Below are 11,552 nucleotides of genomic sequence, written 5' to 3'. Positions count from 1 at the left end.
TACTTTTACTCTGGCCCAAAGCTTTAAAAAAAAAACCAAAAAAAAACCCTAAAGACAGACGCTATAATCGTTCGGGAGGGAGGAAGAGGTCAAATGTACCTGACCCTCCTGGGTATTTAACAACATCAATACCCAAATACTCACACAGTCAAACTTGGAACAGACCTCGTAATCTTAGGTCGTTTGCTTGCTATACATCTTACCTGTAGAGTACAGAAAAGAATGTTTGGTAATAGAAATATTTAAATGTTTTTTTAGTAATTTTATACCTTTGTTCTGTTAGTACAATATTTGACCTTTAAAAGAAATTACTTTTAAATAAATATTAATGTCTTAGAGAAAGTGAATTCACCAAAGTTATTATGTATTTCTTAGTATATATTGGGTTGGGTTGATAAGATTCGTTTTGTTTTATGATGGTTTTTTAAGATTTGTTTCATTGTGTATCCGCAAGGTGGCCAATACTTTGTGTATTTATTGAGTGCTAGTGGAGGAGACGTGTTCGTTGTGTGGCATTATAATATTTTAATTGTGTTTATTGGACAGGATTTAATATTATAATTATACATAGTTTCTTATACAAATAACAGAATATCTGGTTGTGTTTCATACAAGACAAGAAAATGGTTGATATCTCGGGGAGTGGAAGTGACGGACCTATTGAACATGGATTTAGTAACTGGGTGTTTGTTTTTCCTACCATTATCACAGCTACTTTAGTAGGTAGGTTTACGTTATTTGAAGATTAGTGTTGACATATAACACAAAATTTATAGGGTTAGCTGTAAATTAAGATGATATAGTTAAGTTTTGAAAAACCCTCAATATTCCAAAATCTTAATTTAAACAAAGTAAAATGACATGATTTTAATTCACAGTATTTTATAACATTTAGAATAACATTGTTGTTAATATAGAAATGAAAACAGTTATTTGAACTCAAGTTTATAAAATTATGTTTTAGTTAAAAAAATTGTTGTGATATAAGGATTGTTTATTCAACTTCAAAGCATTGATTAGTTTCTTTGAGTGTGATGGGCTAAATTAGCCCATTGTGCTTATTAAGTTATTTGGATTTTGTTCCTTTCAAGTTTCTAACTTTGATATCCCTAGATTTCATAAGCTTAACTTGTTACAAATATTGAACTACACTTAAAAAATGTGTACTTATGTAGCTTATAATCTGCTGTTCTTAACTCTGGCTTTATTATTAGTTAGAAACAAGTTTTATTACTTGATGAGGAGAAACTCACTTGAAATAAAAAATTTATCTCGGGAACAGCTGGTATGGGTATTATGCTTTTATCAATAAAAGTGTTTATGTTCATACCAGATGTTCTGAGACACAAGTTTTAATGCTGTTTAACTTGTAGAATGCTATGTATGTTAGGCCTATCAAATTATTAATATTTCTTCTAAACCTCTATACATTAAGGCCTAACAAGCAGTTTAGCACTAACTGAAGGAAGGTTTGTATGTGGACTGTAGCAACTTGTATAAACATTAGTGGTTTTTAAAAACATTTCTATTTCTACAGATGTCACTGTGGGGAAACTTTAGTGTATTATAAAAATAAAACATAATTCATCATTGAGTCACACATAAAAACACCAGTAACTACATTATGTAACCAATAGATATATAGAACATGGAATTTTAATCATAATTAGAGACTAATATGCTACTATAATTTGAGGTTTTTTCAAAGTTTCAACAAATACACCATAAAATTTGAAGACCACTCTTTGTATATAAATATATATGTAAAAACGGCTCATTTGGGTTCGGAAAATATTTTACGTAGAGGAGCGAACAAAGTTTTGACCTTCGGTCATCGTCAGGTTCACTATTTAGACCAGTTTGACAATATCTATTAAGGATGTTTGTAATAGTATTTAATACTATATAATTTTTTCAGAGTACCGTAGCTCTACTCTGAGCCTCATGATTATACCATCCTTATGTAAGATGATGGATCAGTTTCTTGATGTAGCTGGATTGTTACTATTATCAGTAGGTTTCTAAGTTGAAAAGCTGCTCTGAAAACTTACTGTTGCAAATGAACATACTTATCGGTCAGAACAGTTTAAACAGTATAGAAGTAAAATAGAAAGACCAACATTAATAAGCAGTCCTCGCATTGCCTCCATCCATGTAATTTCATAAGAGTATTAGAATGATAATGGTATTCAAGGCAGAGAAAGAGGGTGTGAAGTGGAACTTGTATGATTATGAGGAAGTTGTATTGAGACATACTAAATTGTAGCTCTATAATACATAGGAGAGACAGTTTTCCTGTATGTCTGCTTATTCACAACAACACAAACTTTACAGATAAGTTTTGAGCAAGTGAACTCTATTTCTTGACATGATATGTGCATCTCTGTGGTTTATGTGAATTAGAACTATTACTAACAATTTGTTGTAATATTTACATATGCAGACAGTGTCTTCAGGTTCAGAGCTTCACACTCACATTATGTTGCAAATTGTCTGTCCCTACAAAACTTGCAAGAAAAGCACAATCCTGAATCTCTGTGTTCCAGTCTGTTTTCACAAGGTGTCTTCATATAGTTTTATCTTGATTGGTTTTAACAAAAACAAATTAAAGGTCTAAATCTTTAATTTTGTAAATTTGTTTTACACTTGTTAACTTGCAAGGAAAGCCTACATTTCATATTTTTCTGCTACAGTTTGTTGGATTTATCATAAAATGTCTTTGAACAAAATCTCATTTTGATTGGTTGAAAGATAAGTAAACTTCAATGTATTTTTATTGTTTGACTTTTGACCTCCTAATGTCATAATATGGTATAAAATGGTATTTTTATTGTTTGACTTTTGACCTCCTAATGTCATAATATGGTATAAAATGGTATTTTTATTGTTTGACTTTTGACCCCCTAATATCATAATATGGTATAAAATGGTATTTTTATTGTTTGACTTTTGACCTCCTAATGTCATAATATGGTATAAAATGGTATTTTTATTGTTTGACTTTTGACTTCCTAATGTCATAATATGGTATAAAATGGTATTTTTATTGTTTGACTCTTGACCTCCTAATGTCATAATATGGTATAAAATGGTATTTTTATTGTTTGACTCTTGACCTCCTAATGCCATAATATGGTATAAAATGGTATTTTTATTGTTTGACTTTTGACTTCCTAATGTCATAATATGGTATAAAATGGTATTTTTATTGTTTGACTTTTGACCTCCTAATGCCATAATATGGTATAAAATGGTATTTTATTGTTTGACTTTTGACTTCCTAATGTCATAATATGGTATAAAATGGTATTTTTTATTGTTTGACTTTTGACTTCCTAATGTCATAATATGGTATAAAATGGTAGTTTCTGGCATATTAGAACCAGATATATCTTTTCCCCAGTTGTAATTGTTAGAAAAAACAAAAAATACATCTCTGACCCAATGGAAGGAGACAACAATTTGGATATTGATCACTACAAGTTTAGTTTACTGCTATAGATTCTTTTTTTTTTTTTTCATGGCTGAAAAGGGAATTCTGTTCTCTATTCTATAATCCAGAATGTGACTCTTCATGTAAATATATATAACATTTCTACTGATTAGAAAACTACTGTTACACAATTGGACAAATGGTGACTGGACAAAATTCATCCTACCTAAGATAATTTTAACTCTCATTGCATAGTTATATAAAAGTTAATCCTTACGTTATACACGTATTGTATGTTAATATAATAAGGAATCCATAATGAAAATAGGGTTTGAGCTACCTCTTTCAAGGTACACAAAGTGAAGTTTATTACTTTTTGTCTTTTTAATACGAAATATTCTAAATTGTTGTACTTTAAAACTTCAATATTGTTAACTTACGAGGCTGATTATAGTTTATTTGACACAATGTTTAAAACAGAAATCTTTAATAGCCCTTTGTGTATCTGCCCCTATAAACAGTTAAGATCAAATTATTTTTTTATTTAAATCAATTTCTTCTCTACAGAAGCCCCCACCACCATAGGCACAGCGGTATGTTTGTGGATTCACATCGCAAGAAACTGGGTTTTGATACCCGTGACGGACAGAGCACATATAGCCCATTCTGTAGCTTTGTGATTAAGTTCAAACAAACAAATCTTTACAGGAATGTATATTGAGTTATAGCTACTTATGTTTTATCCTGTTTCCAGTCGCATTTTGTTGTGGGGGGGAACAGGAAAAAATGGAGAAGTTACCGAAATGTCAAATTTTATAATTCATTGGTTAGTTGTCTGTTTCAATGAAGAAACTATATGCACATCGTATGTCACTGGATTCAGTGTGAAAAACCATCATCAAAGTATGTAGATATCCCTGTGCATATAAATTGGTTCTTACCAACTTTTGTATGGTAATCATTGATTTGGTATCGCTTTTCATCCTTCAAGCCTAGCTTAGCCTGGTGGTGAGGGCGTTCGACTCGTAATATGTGGGTTGTAGGGATCGAAACCAGATACTAAACATGCTCGCTTTTTCAGCCTTCAGAGCTATCGTAACTTGATGTTCAATTAGTAACTTAGTAGTCCGAGAGATGGCGGTAGGGACAGCGAACCAGTCGATTTCCCTTTGGTTTGCTACACTTTAAAATTCGGGACAGTGACATATAATGATATTTTAACTAAAGCGTATTTATCGCTTACAAAAATTACATTTGTAAAAGAGAGAAAATACCAAATTTATATAATATTTTAACTGTATAATTCACGTTTGAGCTGTAAGTGGAAATAAAACTTTAACATTAGTGAAGTAAGTTTGTGAAACAACGCCACAAGATATTCCGTGAAATTATGACCGAGTTCTATCTAATCGTAACAATGTAGGTAAAGTAACTGAAAACCTGGTATTAGGCAGACGTAATCAGTTTTAAAAAACAAAAAACTGCTGCGTGTTCCAGGTGTCAACGTTCCCGTTCAGGGTCTGCTCGTAGCCACGTGGAACTTGTCTTGCTACGAAGTTCTAGTCTGTTTCATGGAAATTGTAGTGCAGCACGTGGTGGTTTGAGGTGTATTTCTTAACGTTCCGTAATGGCAGAGATTTTGAACTTGTTGAGTGTATTTAATGCGGACAGTGATGAGTTGCCCGATGCTACAGCCAATATAACAGATAGTTCGATACCCCCCACCCCAAAGTTGAAACTCACCGGTCTCTTCCTTTTGTTGTTACTGCCTGTGGGAGTCATAGGTAAGTGACCATATGGAACAGTAGGGTCCACAGTTCTAGAATAAACAGGACACAGAAATTGTTCAGCCGTAAACAGTAATTATGGCTTTATTTTTAATGTAAAAATAACTTTTTAAGTGTCAACCAAATATTGATTTAAGAATAACGTTAAATCTAATGTTTACTAAACCACTGCTAAACCTTTAAATATATATTAAAACTAATGTTTACTAAACCACTGCTAAACCTTTAAATATATATTAAATGTAATGTTTACTAAACCACTGCTAAACCTTTAAATATATATTAAATGTAATGTTTACTAAACCACTGCTAAACCTTTAAATATATATTAAATGTAATGTTTACTATATCACTTCTAAACCTTTAAATATATATTAAATCTAATGTTTACTAAACCACTGCTAAATCTTAAAATATATATTAAATCTAATGTTTACCAAGCCACTGCTAAACCTTTAAATATATATTAAATGTAATGTTTACCAAACCACTGCTAAACCTTTAAATATATATTAAATGTAATGTTTACCAAACCACTGCTAAACCTTTAAATATATATTAAATCTAATGTTTACCAAACCACTGCTAAACCTTTAAATATATATTAAATCTAATGTTTACCAAACCACTGCTAAACCTTTAAATATATATTAAATCTAGTGTTTATTAAACCACTGCTAAACCTTTAAATATATTTTCAAGAACGAATAACTTTTAATATAGATCTGGAATTTTTTGTTTTTATCGGGTAATGAAAGAACTACTTTCTAGTGCTCTTGTATACAATAGCGTGTGTGTAATGTGGTGTTATAATATACGTATGTGTGTATGTTAAATCGTGAACGTTTGTTAACAAAGAGAGCATTACGGCAGGTCATTTTATCTGCACTTGCGATTGGTTTTAATGTGGACTATTTTTTACCAAGTTATCACAGTTAACTAGAATGAAGGCCGCCCGTGCTGACGAGTTTGTTAAGCCTCACCTGCGTACCTTTAGTATAGGCTTCTTAACCTATTTTGTCTCGTACAACTAAACTTTACTCCAGTTCCAGGCCACCATTTCTACAAGTCATGGAGTTTACTTTTCGTGAGTTGTCAAGTATCAAACTGTAGACTGTAGTGATCACTGTTGTTAAAAATAGACACTTACAGTCTGTATTTCATTAAGTGTTATCACTGATCGAACCTGTTCTTTTGAGCACGTACACCTCGGAGGTTTATGTTACCGCCCTCTTATCTTTGTGTAACTTAATCTGGAACTTTTTCTTAGGTTGTCTAAAGAAAATTAGGATGAATTCAATAAAAAATAACATCTTAGGATCATGCTCTAATTGTGAAGTAAGCCTACAACGATATAACCGCTTTTGAAATGCGTGATATATGGGAGTGGTGTTTAGGGTGCTCAACTGGCAAATCGTGGATCACGGCATTGAAACTCGACGCAGAACATGCTCGCCATTTTACTTTTATTGGCGTTATAATGTTTCGGTCAATTCAACTGTTTTTTGGTAAAGAGTAGCCCAAGAATTGGCGGTGGGTGCTGCTAGCCGGTTTCTTGTGTATGATCGACAGTTCAGATAACCTTTTGTAGTTTTGGTGTATATGTTCACTTCAAGAAAAATGATAAAGAACCAGAAAGTTGACCCATAATATTTTTCTAAGCATTATATATGTCTTGCGGCCAGTCTTCATTGGTAGAATGTTAACACACGTGTGATATTAAAATACGCGCCAAATACAATAATGTTAGATAAATTCAGTGTTAATTTTATGTATACATTTTGTGACAAAAGGTTTGAGTTTGCACAGTCACTGGTCCAGCGTAACTTTGATAGTTGGTGTGGCGCACTTGAAACCCGAGGACACATGGTTCGCATCCCGTTTTTGCAAAATCGAGCTCTACATTTCGAGGCCGCGGGTGAGCTACTTAAGTGACGACCAGCTTCAGTAGTTGATCAGAGTTGACGATTGGTGCTGTTGATTAGCTAACTTCCTTCTATAACTTGATAATTAGGGATTGCTATTGTAGATGGCTCTGTGTATTTTTGTGCGAACTTCCACAAAGTATTTGGTGTTTTTCCGTAATTTCCAATAGCCGTTAGCTAATTTATACCATTAGAACTTGTACCCAGTGTTATGCATTAATACAGGATATGTCCTCAGTCAAAAGTGAGGTAGTGTTCTTGGATGGCAGGGCAAAGAACAAGAAATCGCAGTTTTGTTTAGTGTTCCTTGCATTGTTGTAAAGTTTCGGATGCGCTGTACCCCAAATGTACTATCTATATGATGACAAAGTACTTCAGTTATGAGTTGTCAAAGAGTTCAGGGTCTCGGGTTCGAGACCTTGATGTTCTGATCTGACAGAAGCCTTCTTCCACAGCTTTCATCAGCATCATCTTTGGACTTGATAGATGGATTTGTTTCAACAAGCACTATAAAAAAGAGTACATCGTGATCTCAGCTGCGCGTGTTGCTAGTCGAACAATGATGGTGGATGGTGACATGGTGAAGATAAGAAAATTTCCAGTTACGGCCATTGTGGACTGGAGCTATCTGCTGAAGATCTGCTTGAAGAACAGATGCAATGGAGGACAAAGAAGATAAAGGAAAGGGTTACTAAGTAAGGATTTCTGATGGTCAATCATAACCTGGCCAGTTCTTGTCCCATTTGGAAAGTGTAAGTCGTACTCTTCGTATCTTATCGTGTGCCACATCATTTAAGTTTCACCAAACTCGGAAGTTTTGAGTCTGATTCCTGCCACTGAAGCAACTGTTTAAGAGAAAATGTCCTGTATGAATGTTGTCTCTTGGACAAGTCATCATCCAAGTATACAAGACTGGGCTGTTGTTCTGAACATTGAAGTTTCATTGACCTTTTTAGTGCAGAAACCTGACTTTGGAGCATCCATATACTCAGAACTGGTGTACTAAGTTTACCACTACATATAAGATAATACTTGAGGTTATTTTTAAGACATTGTAATTTTTTTTATGAAAATGACGAAGTTGCGAAAGAATGTTGACTTTAAAAGAACTTTTATGAAAGAAACACAGTTGTCATAAAGTCGGAAAACTTAGAAACTGTTGGGTAAAATGTGTCTGTTCTCTTTTAAAATATTCCAAACGTACACGTGTTTCCAGGTTGTTTTGCTAGTATCAATAGATTCTGTATTTGGAGAAACCGGAAGATGGACATTTGTGCTGGTGAATATAATACTTCGTAAGAATATCTAATACCTATAATATATACATACTTGCTTTAAGGTGTTGTTGTTTTTTTTTCAATAATAAATTAACATGTTTTGATTATTTTGCACAGGTTTTTTTGCTTACAAGCTAGTCAGCAACATGCGAGAAAAGGAACGACTGAAAGAAGACAAGAAAAAATTAAAACTTCAAAGAAAAGAGAAAGAAACAAAGAAGAAAGTACGATAAATATAATTTGTATCAAAAGTTTACTTATATTTCAACCGTAAGGTGGCGCCGACGACTTTATTTCTTACGGGTGACAAAGAAGCCTTTCACATGATCGTTTATAGTAACTCTCCGTACATTCATAAATTTGATCATTGGTGCTGGTAATTATTCTTACCACTTACCTTCAGTTACATAGAATAGCGATGCATTTATTTACCGGAAGAAAACTCCTTGTACCACTTACCTTCAGTTACATAGAATAGCGATGCATTTATTTACCGGAAGAAAACTCCTTGTACCACTTACCTTCAGTTACATAGAATAGCGATGCATTTATTTACCGGAAGAAAACTCCTTGTACCACTTACCTTCAGTTACATAGAATAGCGATGCATTTATTTACCGGAAGAAAACTCCTTGTACCACTTACCATCAGTTACATAGAATAGCGATGCATTTATTTACCGGAAGAAAACTCCTTGTACCACTTACCTTCAGTTACATAGAATAGCGATGCATTTATTTACCGGAAGAAAACTCCTTGTACCACTTACCTTCAGTTACATAGAATAGCGATGCATTTATTTACCGGAAGAAAACTCCTTGTACCACTTACCTTCAGTTACATAGAATAGCGATGCATTTATTTACCGGAAGAAAACTCCTTGTACCACTTACCATCAGTTACATAGAATAGCGATGCATTTATTTACCGGAAGAAAACTCCTTGTACCACTTACCATCAGTTACATAGAATAGCGATGCATTTATTTACCGGAAGAAAACTCCTTGTACCACTTACCTTCAGTTACATAGAATAGCGATGCATTTATTTACCGGAAGAAAACTCCTTGTACCACTTACCTTCAGTTACATAGAATAGCGATGCATTTATTTACCGGAAGAAAACTCCTTGTACCACTTACCTTCAGTTACATAGAATAGCGATGCATTTATTTACCGGAAGAAAACTCCTTGTACCACTTACCTTCAGTTACATAGAATAGCGATGCATTTATTTACCGGAAGAAAACTCCTTGTACCACTTACCTTCAGTTACATAGAATAGCGATGCATTTATTTACCGGAAGAAAACTCCTTGTACCACTTACCTTCAGTTACATAGAATAGCGATGCATTTATTTACCGGAAGAAAACTCTTTGTACCACTTACCTTCAGTTACATAGAATAGCGATGCATTTATTTACCGGAAGAAAACTCCTTGTACCACTTACCTTCAGTTACATAGAATAGCGATGCATTTATTTACCGGAAGAAAACTCCTTGTACCACTTACCTTCAGTTACATAGAATAGCGATGCATTTATTTACCGGAAGAAAACTCCTTGGGAAATAGCCTTATTTTTAATTGAATATATAAACATTCCATTTAGAGATTTAATGTATATTTTAATTTCGTTTTTTGTGTTACTGAAATGGCTTGATATTTTAGGCTCTCGAGTGTTCAGTTGCATGTTTGAAACGTGTCACAGAAATGTAACATTAAAACTGCAAATTTACCAGAGTTTAGAATGATTTTATCTTCTGTTCGAAAGTGCAAGATAGTTGTATATTTACAATTTTTCAGAGACAATAGTCGACAAGTTTGTAAAACATTTAAACTAATTTATATTGTCTGATTCAGATTTTATGCAAAATGATCAAATTCGAAGCGTTTTACTAAATATTATAATTGCAAGTAATGTTTTTCATGATTTAAAGTTAGGACTAAGAATCGGTGTGAACTAAATATGAAATTTATTCCATGTTTTCTTCGTAATGTATTTAAACCCATTAAATTGGGTCTACTTTCTTTAACTCCATTTCTACTGGCATGAGTCTTGTTTGGTAACTAAAATAATTTCGTTTAGCAAATAATGACATTATTTTTTATTATGTTTACCACCTGGTGGTCGTAAACATTAAACTCCATATTGTGTGACCTTTCTCATGTTTTGGGTCTCGGGCTGTATGAAACGTAGAAACGACTCTCACTTGTAAACGTAGTTCTGGAATATTTAGCTCTGTATAACAATAAACGTGGTCATCTTGTTGGTATAATCAATCCTGTAATTTTGTACGCAATTAAGAGGGTTTTCTCTTATTTTTTTGGGATGTATCAGTTTTTTAATAACAGTTACGTAACTGATTTTACATCTGATTGTAACTAGGCCATCACTGCCCTGATTGTGTTGAGTTTGATTAGCAGTGTAATTCTTTCACTGTATTTTGCAGTAAAATCTCACTTAATTTTAACTGTTTTAAATATATTTAATTTAGTATTTGTACATACTTTATAAGAATTCAGTGTATAAGATAACTGCGGTATTTAAGTTTCATAAAAGCGACAGACTATTTCGATAACAATTAGGCCTAACTTTCTGTGTTACCATGCAACAAAATAAAAACACACACTTAATTAACATTAACAAACACTTGGACATAAATTAGTGAAAATATATTTTTTCCAATCGTTGTCCGTACTTCGTTGTTGTTAATGTGAAACAACGTTCAGAGATAAGAGTAAGCCTAAAATATTAAGGTTGTTTAAGATCCAATTGAGAGTTCGAAGAAAGTTATGTAACTCATTCATCTGGATTCAGGTCCAGTCAAACACACACAATACACGGTGTTTCTATTATTATTTCTCTGGTTTTGTGTGGCTTATTTTTCTTTATAGAGCCGACTTTTAGATGAAAATAGAAATAATTATCTGACTATCAAAAGTCTACATGCAACTGTTTCTAAATATTTATAAAATGTCTTTGTTAAAAAAAATGTTTCAGGCAGAGTTTACTCAATAAAGATTTCTCGATTTTTTGTGAAGAAAATTTGAGATGGTTTTATTTCAAATCATCATCTAAAGTTTGAAATATGCTTATTTGAAATATTGTTTGTAGATTTTGTGACGTGA

General features: G+C 32.9%; 1 long non-coding RNA gene across 2 annotated transcripts; it reads left to right on the top strand.

Annotated features, from left to right (window-relative positions):
- The first annotated feature begins 465 nt into the window (after window positions 1-465).
- LOC143237754 (uncharacterized) lies at window positions 466-11,469 on the top strand. 2 transcript variants are annotated; one of them, XR_013020245.1, is made up of 2 exons: window positions 466-723; window positions 8,540-11,469. It is a non-coding gene; the product is annotated as an uncharacterized LOC143237754 (long non-coding RNA). The 2 variants fall into 2 exon arrangements; XR_013020243.1 differs by lacking the exon at window positions 466-723 and adding an exon at window positions 4,967-5,217 and having other exon boundaries at window positions 8,540-8,997.
- The last annotated feature ends 83 nt before the right edge of the window (window positions 11,470-11,552 follow it).

This window comes from Tachypleus tridentatus, chromosome 2, assembly GCF_004210375.1.
Source record: "Tachypleus tridentatus isolate NWPU-2018 chromosome 2, ASM421037v1, whole genome shotgun sequence".
Lineage (NCBI taxonomy): Eukaryota > Metazoa > Arthropoda > Merostomata > Xiphosura > Limulidae > Tachypleus > Tachypleus tridentatus.
This window is presented reverse-complemented; position numbering and strand designations above follow the sequence as displayed.